General features: G+C 44.3%; 1 long non-coding RNA gene across 1 annotated transcript in view; it reads right to left on the reverse strand.

Moving 5' to 3' along the window:
* The window catches only part of LOC106724224, an 11,483-nt gene extending 396 nt beyond the window's left edge, over positions 1 to 11,087 (reverse strand). Inside the window, exons 1-2 of the long non-coding RNA XR_001359967.1 lie at positions 10,762 to 11,087; positions 1,063 to 1,066 (exon numbers count right to left, since the gene is read on the reverse strand). This is a non-coding gene — a long non-coding RNA (uncharacterized LOC106724224). The remainder of the gene's footprint in view (positions 1 to 1,062; positions 1,067 to 10,761) is intronic.
* Positions 11,088 to 11,543: the final 456 nt, after the last annotated feature.

An 11,543-nucleotide genomic window follows, 5' to 3' on the forward strand; every position in this document is an offset into this window, starting at 1 on the left:
GAGACTGTCTTGACTCCATTGTATGCTCTTGCGTCCTTTGTCAAATATTAATTGAGCATAGTGGTCTGGGTTCTCTATTCTATTCCATTGGTCTATATGTCTGTTCTTGTGCCAGTACTATGCTGTTTTGAGTATAGTGGCTTTGTATCATAACTTGATGTCTATTATTGTGATTCCTCCAACTCTGTTCTTTCTTTCTCAGGATTTCTGCAGCTATTCGGGTCTTTCTTTATTTCATGTAAAATTTTGGATAGTTTGTTCTAGGTCTGTGACATATGCTGTTGGTATTTTAATGGGGAATGCATAGAATCTATAAATTGCCTTGGGTATTATAGACATTTTATTGATGCTGATTCTACCAATCCATGAACACGGTATGTTCTTCCATATGTTTATGTCTTCATCTATCTCTTTTTTCAACGTCCTGTAATTTTCTGATTAGAGGTCTTTTACCTCCTTAGTTACGTTTATTTCTAGGTATCTTAATTTTTTTTTTGTGCAATGGTAAATGGGATTGTATTTTAAATCTCTCTTTCTGTAAGTTCACTACTGGTGTATAAAAATGCCATAGATTTCTTGGCATTAATTTTGTATCCTGCTATATTGCTGAATTCATTTATTAAGTCTAATAATTTTTTGATGGAGTCTTTAGGGTTTTCTATATATAGTATCATGTCATCTGCGAATAATGACAACTTTACTTCTTCTTCTCCAATTGTATGACATTTATTTCTTCTTCTTGTCTGATTGCTGTGGCTAACACTTCCAGTACTATGTTGAACAGGATTGGTGAAAGCGGGCATCCCTGTCTTGTTCCTGTTCTTAAGGAAAAATTTTAGTTTATGCTCATTGAGTATGATGTTGGCTGTAGGTTTGTCATATAAGGCTTTTATTATGTTGAGGTATGATCCTTATATTCCTACTTTGCTGAGCGTTTTTATCAGAAAAGGGTGTTGGACTTTGTCAAATGTCTTTTCTGCAACAATTGATATAATTATGTGATTTTTTTCTCTCAATTTGTTTATAGGATATATCACATTTATTGATGAGTGGATATTGTACCAGCCTTGCATCCCTGGAATAAATTCAACTTGCTCATGGTGTATGATCTTTCTAATGTAATGCTGGATCCGGTTTGCTAGAATTTTGTTGAGGATTTAGCAACTATGTTCATCAGGGATATGGCCTGTAACTCTCTTTTTGTGGTGTCTTTATCTGGTTTTGGGATGAGGGTAATGCTGGCTTCATAGAAAGAGCTTGGAAGTGTTCCTTCATCTTGAATTTTTCAGAATAGTCTGAGAAGGATTGGTTTTAGTTCTTCTCTGAATGTTGGGTAAAACTCTCCTGTGAAGCCATCTGGTCCTGGGCTTTTGTTTCCTGGAAGCTTTTTGTTGCTGTTTCAATTTCATCAGTAGTTATCAGCCTATTGAGGTTTTTTGATTCTTCCTGATTGAGTTTTGGAAGATTGTATTTTTCTAGGAATGTGTCCATTTTGTCAAGGTGGTCCAGTTTGTTGGAGTAGAGTTGTTCATAGTATTTTTTTTTTTTTTCTCTGATCTTTATTATTTCTTTCCTTCTGCTTATGTTGAGCTTTTCTTGTTGCTCTCTTTCTAACTCTGAGTTGTAGGGTTAGATAATTTATTACCATTGTTTCTTGTTTTTTGAGATAGGCCTGTAGAGCTATGAACATCCTTCTCAGGATTGCTTTCATTGCGTCCCATAGATTTTGGATTGTTGTGTTTTCATTGTCATTTGTTTCCAGGATGATTTTTATTTCTTCTTTGTTCTCTTTGGTAACCCAATCATTGTTTAATAGCATGCTATTTAGCCTTCAAGTGTTTGTTATTTTTTCATTGTTTTTATTGTAGTTGATTTCTAGTTTTATGCCGTTGTGATCTGAGAAGATGCTTGATATTGTTTCTATCTTCTTGAGTTTCAAGAGACTTTGCCTGTGACCCAATATATGGTCTATCTTTGAAAATGTCCCATGTGCACTTGAGAAGAATGTATATTTTGTGACTTTGGGGAGAAATGTTCTGAAGATGTCAATTCCATCTGATCTAGTGAGTCATTTAGGATTGCTGTTTCTTTGCTGATTTTTTGTTTAGAGGCTTCATCCAGTGGTGTCAGTGGGGTATTAAAGTCCCCTACTATGACTGTATTGTTATCAATCTCTCCTTTTATATCTTCTAGAAATTGTTTCGTGTATTTGGGTGCTCCTGTATTGGGTGCTTCACTTTGAGGTCTGTTTTGTTAGCTTTAAGTATTGCAATCCCAGCTTTTTTTCTCATTTCCATTTGCCTGAAAAATTTTTTTTCCATCCCTTCACTATCAGTCTGTGTGAATCCTTTTTTCTGAGGTGAGTGTCTTGCAGACAGCAAATATATGGGTCATGTTTTCTTATCCATTCAGCTACCCTATGTCTTTTGATTGGAGCATTTAATCCATTTATGTTTAATGTTATTATTGATAAGTACTTGTTTTTCATCATTTTTATTCTTAATGTTTGTGTTTCTTCTTGCCTTTCTGTTTCTTCTTTTTACAGCAGTCCCTTTAGCATTTCTTGCATTGTTGGCTTGGTGGTAATAAGTTCTCTTAGCCCTTTTTTGTTTGTGAAGCTCCTGATTCCACCTTCAATTTTGAATGTTACCCTTGTTGGGTATAGTATTCTTGGATTCAGTCCCTTGCTTTGCATTAGTTTGTATATTTCATTCCATTCCCTTCTGGCCTGGTGTGTTTCTGTTGATAAATCATTTGCTATTATAATGGGTAACTTTCTGTCTCTCTCTAGCAGCCTTACTTTGTCATTGATGTTTGCCAATTTAATTATGATGTGTCTTGGTGTTGGTGTTTTTGGGTTCTTCTTGTTTGGGACTTTATGTGCTCCTTAGACTTGCGTAGTTTTTTTCTTCCCAACCTCAGGGAAGTGTTCTGTCATTATTTCTTCAAATAGGTTTTCTATTCCTTATTCAGTTTCCTCTCCTTCTGGTACTCCTATTATGCAGATGTTGTTTTGTTTTGTGTTGTCCCAAAGCTCCCTTAGGCTCTCCTCTTGCTTTTTAAGTTGTCTTTCCAGTTGCTGCTGTGTTTGTGTGTTTTTTCCTACCTTGTCTTCTAATTCGCTGATGTGGTTCTCAGCCTCTTCTAGTCTACTGTTTAAGCCTTTCATTGTGTTCTTTATTGCAGCTATGTCATTCTTCATTTCCTCTTGGTTCCTTTTCATCTTGGTGACATTCTCATTCAGATCCTTATAATTCTCATTGAATTGTGTGTATTTATCATCCAGCCATTTGAGCATCCTTATAACCATTACTTTGAATTCTTTCTCTGCCATGTTACTTGCCTCCATGTCTTTTAAGTTCCTTTCTGGTGATTTCTCGTTTTCTTTCCTTTGTGGATTGCTTTTTTGTCTCCCCATGTTTTGCTGTAACATTTTAATTGTTTCTGTGTCCTAGTACAACTGCTTTGCTACCCAGCTTCTTTTGGGGGTGGTAGTACTGGTGTCATCTCTCAAGTCTCCTGGGCTTGATAATCTAGTGGAGCTCCCTACTTGAGCTTTTTGCGTTCTCTTGATGTAGTTGGGTCTTGAATGTTAGTTTCTTTAAACGTGGATGAAGTCTTGCCGTGGGTTAGCAATGTGACTTACCCACAGCTTCGTTGTGCAAGCTGTTTTGGATGATTATGGTTCTGCCTTTTGTGGAAAAGTTTGTCTGAGGTCTCACTGGTATGTGCTCACTGTGGGGAGGAAGGAGTCTTGGGGCTTGAGGCTCAGGAACTGTGACTTTGGCTGGTGTGGTGTAATTTTTCCTGGATCAGCATCACTCTGCAACTCACTACGAGGGCCCCGGAGCCTGTGACAGTGGGGGGCAGGTGTTTTGTAGTCTGTGGTTGAGGCAGTGGGACTCTGGCCAAAGTGATTTCCCTCTCTGAATCACGAAGGGTTTCAGGATCCAGCAGCAAGCTGTCCAGAGGTAGGTAGCTGGGAGGGGGATGTTGTGGATCCTACTGAGGGAGCCTTGCACCCTTGATTGGAGAGGCACATGCCTAGTGAAAGCATACAGAGGGGCCCAGGAGCTGTCTGCAAGGGGTGTGTGCTTGTGAGGCCCACATGCTGGATTGGAGTGATTGTGGTGTGCCACCAGCCCCGTGGAGGGAGAAGTCCCAGTTTCTGCTTTGGGGGATGTGTGCCCATTGTTGGATTTGGACGCACAATGGCAGCTTACAGAGGTGCCCAGGAGCTGTCTGCTGGGGCAGTGGGCTCAGCGGCCCCGTGTGCTGGATTGGCGTTACTGCGGGGATTGGATGGCAGTGGCCAGGGTTGTGCCTTTTGGTGGCACAGAGAAGCACCCAGGGGCCACCTGCTTGGGCAGCAGGCTCAGGGGGCTTGAGTGCTGGATTGGTGCAATTGCAGTGACTGGAGGTCTGCAGCTGAGGAGGAGGAAGTCGAGTTTCTGCTGCCGGGGACTTGAGCCCTTGGTTGGATACGAGTGTACTTAGTGGCAGCTCACAGAGGCACCCGGGAATTGCCTGCTGGGGTGGTGGCCTCAGGGGGCCTGTGTGCTGAAACCATGTGACTGAGGTGTTTGTGGGTAGGCATCCTGGAAGGGGGAAGTCCAAATTTCTACTGCCCAGGGCTGTACGTCCTTGTTTCGATATAAGCATGCCCAGCCGAGGCTCAAGGAGACACCCAGGAGCCACTTATAGGGGCAGCGGGCTCAATAGGCCTGCGTGTTGGAAAGGTGCAACTGCGGTGTCCAGAAGTCAGCATCTGTGTGCTGAAACCATGTGACTGAGGTGTTTGTGGGTAGGCATCCTGGAAGGGGGAAGTCCAAATTTCTACTGCCCAGGGCTGTGCGTCCTTGTTTCGATATAAGCATGCCCAGCCGAGGCTCAAGGAGACACCCAGGAGCCACTTATAGGGGCAGCGGGCTCAATAGGCCTGCGTGTTGGAAAGGTGCAACTGCGGTGTCCAGAAGTCAGCATCTGTGTGCTGAAACCATGTGACTGAGGTGTTTGTGGGTAGGCATCCTGGAAGGGGGAAGTCCAAATTTCTACTGCCCAGGGCTGTGCGTCCTTGTTTCGATATAAGCATGCCCAGCCGAGGCTCAAGGAGACACCCAGGAGCCACTTATAGGGGCAGCGGGCTCAATAGGCCTGCGTGTTGGAAAGGTGCAACTGCGGTGTCCAGAAGTCAGCATCTGTGTGCTGAAACCATGTGACTGAGGTGTTTGTGGGTAGGCATCCTGGAAGGGGGAAGTCCAAATTTCTACTGCCCAGGGCTGTGCGTCCTTGTTTCGATATAAGCATGCCCAGCCGAGGCTCAAGGAGACACCCAGGAGCCACTTATAGGGGCAGCGGGCTCAATAGGCCTGCGTGTTGGAAAGGTGCAACTGCGGTGTCCAGAAGTCAGCATCTGTGTGCTGAAACCATGTGACTGAGGTGTTTGTGGGTAGGCATCCTGGAAGGGGGAAGTCCAAATTTCTACTGCCCAGGGCTGTGCGTCCTTGTTTCGATATAAGCATGCCCAGCCGAGGCTCAAGGAGACACCCAGGAGCCACCTATAGGGGCAGCGGGCACAATAGGCCTGCGTGTTGGAAAGGTGCAACTGCGGTGTCCAGGTGGTGGTGTTGATTGTACCTAGAGCTCGGGAAGTATGTCTCAGCGCTGCGGCTGATGCAATGGTGTGAGCACACTCAACCATGACATGCTTCCTCGGCACACCAGGAAGTAGTAACGCCTGCCTGAACGAACTCCTAGAGCCACGTGCACAGTACCCCAGCCTTTCAGCCATTGGTCGCCTGTAGCAACGTGTCTCCCTCTGATTGGTCCCCTCATGCTATATATACCCCTGTAGTTCCACAATAAAACGGATCTGTGTCACTGAACCTGGTCTCCGGAGTCGTGCATGCAGACGCCCTAGCGTGTTGGGGCTCCGTCGTCCTCACCCCCGAGGGACCCCCTGCTTCAGTTGATGAGTTCCTAGAAGAGGTCGCTCTCTCTTCCAAGATGGCATGGGCTCTGCACCCAAGTCCCACAGCCCGGGGAGTGTCCACAGTGTTGGTAGGTGCTCCCTGTCCTGATATAAGCATGCCCAGCGAGGCTCAAGGAGGCACCCAGGAGCCACCTATAGGGGCAGCAGGCTCAATAGGCCTGCGTGTTGGAAAGGTGCAACTGCGGTGTCCAGAAGTCAGCATCTGGGGAGGGGGATGTCCCAATTTTTGCTGTCTTGCGCCCTTGGTTGAAATCACGTGTGCCCAGCGGTGGCTCACAGAGGCATCCAGGAGCTGTCTGTTGGGGTGGTGGGGCTTAGGAGGCCTGCGCTCTGGAAAGGCGTGACTGTGGTGTCCAGAGTTCTGCAGCTGTGGGGTGGGAAGACTCAGCTTTTGCTGCTGCTTCCGTGGTTGGATACATGCATGCCCAGTGGTGGCTTACAGGGGAACCCGCGGTGCGTTTGCCAATGCGGTGCACTGATGCACTTTAAAGGGCCCTGGCACTGAAGCCGCGTGACTGAGGTGTCTGTGGTCAGGTATCCAGGAAGAGGGAATTCAGAATTTCTACTGTTGGGGCAGTGTTTCCCTGTTTGTATAAGAGTGCGCCTAGTGGGGGCTCAGAGCGATTCCCAAGAGCTGCCTGTGGAGCGGTGGGCTCAGGAGGCCTGTGCGCTGTAAACGCAAGACTGTGGTGTCCAGAGGTCTGCCGCTGGGGAGGGGGGAAGTAGCACTTACTGCTGCAGGAGCTGTGCTCCTTTGGAGGTGGAGGCCCTAGGGTCTGCAGGTCTGTGGGTGGGGCAGCAGGATTTTGGCTGGAGTGGCTGCTGTGTCACAGGCAGTGTCCAAGGCCTGTCTGGGTGGTGGTGTTGATGAGTTCCTAGAAGAGGTAGCTCTCTCCTCCAAGATGGCATGGGCTCTGCACCCAAGTCCCACAGCCCCGGGAGTGTCCACAGTGTTGGTAGGTGCTCCCTGTCCAGGAGAGCCTCGTTTGCCAGCCCCTGCTACTCCTGCCCTATTTAACTGTCCTTCACTCACTCACACACACACCACACACATCCACACACTCTCCTTTCACCCCCTCACTCACAACCTTTCCCTCACCTCTGTCCTGCCAGCCACCATCTTGGTTCAACCTCTCCCACCGCTTTTTTATCCATTCATCTATTGATGGGCATTTGGACTCTTTCCAAATCTTAGCTATTGTAAATAATTCTGCTATAAGCATAGGAGTGCATATATTCTTTCTGATTGGTATTTCAGGTTTTTAGGATATATTCTGAGAAGTGGGATTGCTGGGTCAAAAGGCAGTCCCATTTTAATTTTTTGAGGCAACTCCATACTGTTTTCTATAATGGCTGTACCAATCTGCATTCCCACCAGCAATGAACTAGTGTTACCTTTTCTCCACATCCTCACCAGCATTTGTTTGTTGATTTTTTGATAACAGCCATTCTGACAGGTGTGAGGTGATATCTCATTGTGGTTTTATTCTCTTGACCATTTGTATGTTCTCTTTGGAGAAGTTTCTATTCAGGTCCTCTGCCCACCTTTAAATTGGATTGTTTGTCTTCCTTTTATTGAGTTGTATGAGTACTTTATATATTTTGGAGATTAACCCCTTATCAGATGTATCATTGGCAAATATAGTCTCCCACACAGTGGGTTCCCTTTTAATTTTGATGATGGTTTCTTTTCCTGTGCAGAAGCTTTTAATTTTGATGTTCCTTTTGTTTACTTTTCCTTTGTTTCTCTTGCCTTAGGAGATGTATCAGCAAAAATTCTGCTTTGTAAGATGTTTGAGATTTTGCTGCCTATGTTTTCTTCTAGGATTTTTATGGTTTCATGGCTTACATTTAAGTATTTGATCTACTTTGAGGTTATTCTTGTATATGGTGTAAGTTGGTCTACTTTCATCTTTTTGCATGTGTCTGTTCAGTTTCCCAGCACATTTGTTGAAGAGACTATCTTGACTCCATTGTATGTTCTTGCCTCCTTTGTCAAATATTAATTGATGTAGTGGTGCGGGTCAATTTCTGGGGTCTCTCTTCTGTTCCATTGGTCTGTATGTCTGTTCTTGTGCCAGTACTAAGCTGTTTTGATTGTAATGGCTTTGTAGTATAGTTTGATATTTGGTATTATGATCCCTCCTATTTCATTCTTCTTTCTCAAGATTGCTGCAGCTCTTCAGGGTCTTTTATGGTCCTATATAAATTTTTGGAGTATTTGTTCTAGCTCTGTGAAGTATGCCATTGGTTTTTTTTTTTAATATATCTTATTGATTTTTTACAGAGAGGAAGGGAGAGGGACAAAGAGTTAGAAACATCAATGAGAGAGAAACATCGATCAGCTGCCTCCTGCACACCCCCCACTGGGGATGTGCCCGCAACCAAAGTACATGCCCTTGACCGGAATTGAACCCAGGACCCTCCAGTCTGCAGGCCAACGCTCCATCCACTGAGCCAAACCGGTCAGGGCACGCCAGTGGTTTTTTAATAGAGATTGCATTGAATCTATAGATTTCTTTGAGTACTATGAACATTTTAATGATGTTAATTATTCCAATCCATGAACATGGCATATGCTTCCATTTGTCTGTAACTTCCTCTATTTCTTTTTTCAGTATCCTATAGCTTTCCAAGTACAGGATATTTGTTGAGGATTTTAGCATCTATGCTCATCAGGATAATGGCATGTAATTTTCTTTCTTTGTAGTGTCTTTATTTAGTTTTGAAATTAGGATAATGCTGTCCTCATAAAAAGAACTTGGAAGTGTTCCTTCCTCTTTAATTTTTTGAAACAGTTTGAAGAGGGTAGGTGTTAGTTCTTTGAATGTTGGGTAAAATTGTCCTGTAAATCCATCTAGTCCAGTACTTTTGTTTGCTAGGAGTTTTTAAATTACTGCTTCAATTTCATCAGTTGTTATTGGCCTATTCAGGTTTTCTGATTCTTCCTGATTGAGTTTTGGAAGATTGTATTTTTCTAGGAATTTGTCCATTATGCCCATGTTGTCCAGTTTGTTGGCATATAGTTGTTCATAGTATTTGATTATAATCCTTTGTATTTCTGTGGTGTCCGTTGTTATATTGCATCTTCCATTTTTTTATTTTATTTATTTGTGTCCTCTCTCTTTCTTTCTTGATGAGTCTGGCTAAGGGTTCATCAATCTTGTTTATCTTTTCAAAGAATCAGCTCTTGGATTCATTAGAGCAGTACTTCTTAAGGCACATGTGAATCATCTTGCGGGGAGGGTCTTAATAAAATGTAGAATTTGATTCTTCTAATCTGGGTGAAGGGCTGAGAGTCTGCATTTTTAATGGGCATTATGCTGATGCTGCTGGTCCAGGGACCACACTTCAAGACTTGAGGCCTCAATAAGCAAGCAGGCAAGCTCAGCCAGTGTAGCAGCTCATCTCTGAGAGGCAGGTTTGAGTGCCCAGCCCCTGTGTGTTAGGAGGAAAATGAAAGCTGATCCCTGGTCTCCAGACCCAGTCCCTAGACTGTCCACAGTGAATTTCTGCTCCTGCCTCAAAAATGTAAGAAAGGGTTAAAAAAAACCTTCAGTGGTGATTTTTGTGATATATTTGAAGTCAAATAGGTGCCCTGGGAGTCCAGAGAAATTATCAATGAGCGATAGATGGGATGCTGGCAACTTGCTAATTCTTATTAGCATCCCTCAGGCCACATGCTGGAAGAAGATCATTAGAGCGGTCAGCTCAGAGTCTGTCTTCTTTGGGGACAGTCATTCTCAGTAACAAATGCCATTTGCCCAACCTCTCCTGGGGCTGAAAGCAAACTGCTCCCTCCCTCCTGCCTCACTGTGGGGCTCTGGGGTCTTCCTCTTGCTTCACCCGTGAGGTTTTGAGAGATGTTTGCCTCAACTCAGTCCAGGGTCAGCAAGAAGCTTTTTTTCTCAGAAGAAAGGTGACCCTTGATGCCTATTTTTCCTTTGTCCAAGTTTACTCCTTCTTATGTTTAGTTCAAGGACCTGTTCTCCTCACAGCAACACCCCTGGGGCCCAACCAGAGAAAGGGCAGTGGATAGTGTGTGTCCCCAAAAATTTCTGTTCCAGGCAGTTTACAAATGGAGTCTGAGATGGGCTGGGGATGTGGTTGACCTCCAGCGGTATTTGAAAAGTGGCTATGTTTTTATCAGGTCTTACTAATGGTTTCATTTAGAGAGATTTTCTCCTGAAGTGATTTTGTGAAATGCAATCTAATCACCGAATAAAGAAATGATTCACCAGAAGCCTCACAGCATGCTGGGGAGAGACGCCATTCCTCCCATGAAGGCCTTTGTCTGCTCAGAGCTAAATGCCTGCTTAAAAATACTGAAAACATATTTCTAATACTGCAGTTATTCTTAGGCAGTCTGTGTGTGTCCTGTGTTGCTGCTACTTTGATCACATGAGAGGACATTTTTATTTGGCAGGCAGTTCCAGAGAACTGACCAATGCAGGACACCATCTGGGCCCAACAGAAGTGCAGGAAAGGTCAGGAAAATACAGGGTCTGCTTTCACTCAGCTGTATAGAACCTAGCTGGGGAAACAAACCAGAAGCACACAAATGTCCTGGGAGCCAAGTACAGATGTATGTTGTTCCAATTATCTATGGGAACGTATGCACAGGTGACCCAGAGCACCTCATTTGGATATACCAATACAGACATCAAAGGGTACTTACTATTAATTAATATGGCCAAACTTAACCAAAAACTAAGAAGAGAGAAGACACAGGAGATAAACAATGCAAGAAATCACACAGGTTTATTTACCAGCAAGCTGATGGGTTTCAGTCCTTGGCAGGCCTCCCGGAGACACTTGCTGACAGAGACACACGGAGGTCATCAAATACGCTGCGGCAGGAGCTCGGTCTCTTGACTCGAAGAGAGGCCTCTAACAGTCTGGGCTCAGAAGCAGAGCAGGAATGGCAGTTTCCAGGGGCAAAGGAGAACGGCTTGTCTGTGGAGGTCAGACAGACATCTGACTGCTGTTGTGAGAGTCCTTCTTTTATACCCCATGGTGGGCTTCTTCAGTGTCTCATATCAGTGTGCTCCGGTGGCCTTCTGGGCTTATCAGGATATACACGCAGGGGGTTACAAGGTATTTATCAGGAGTGCACACGCAGGGAGTTGTTGGTCAGGAGTTACAAGTTATTTGTCAGGAGTTAACATGCAGGGCGTTACAAGTTACTTATCAGGGGGGTCTCACAACACACACACACACACACACACACACACACACACAAATTAAGTTCCTCTTCTAAGTAAAGTTTAAAATTCACTCTAATAAAAAAAAATGAAATTTGATTATACTATCTTATACTAACTAAACTTATTACTATAACATACGTTAACAAGAGGAAACAAATGCAGCCTCGCCAGGTACATACAGAAGTCTAGTTTCCCCAGTGGAAGCAACCTCTCCCATGATGCAATTCGGTGGCTCCCTAATTTGTAAGCTCCTTGGAGACTTGGTTAGATCCCATTCAACTTGGTAGCCTTTGCACATAGTAGACTCTGGTCTCTTATGAATGAATGCCTAGTGGAGGATCAGG

Source organism: Myotis brandtii, unplaced genomic scaffold (genome assembly GCF_000412655.1).
Source record: "Myotis brandtii unplaced genomic scaffold, ASM41265v1 scaffold77, whole genome shotgun sequence".
In the NCBI taxonomy this organism is placed as follows: domain Eukaryota; kingdom Metazoa; phylum Chordata; class Mammalia; order Chiroptera; family Vespertilionidae; genus Myotis; species Myotis brandtii.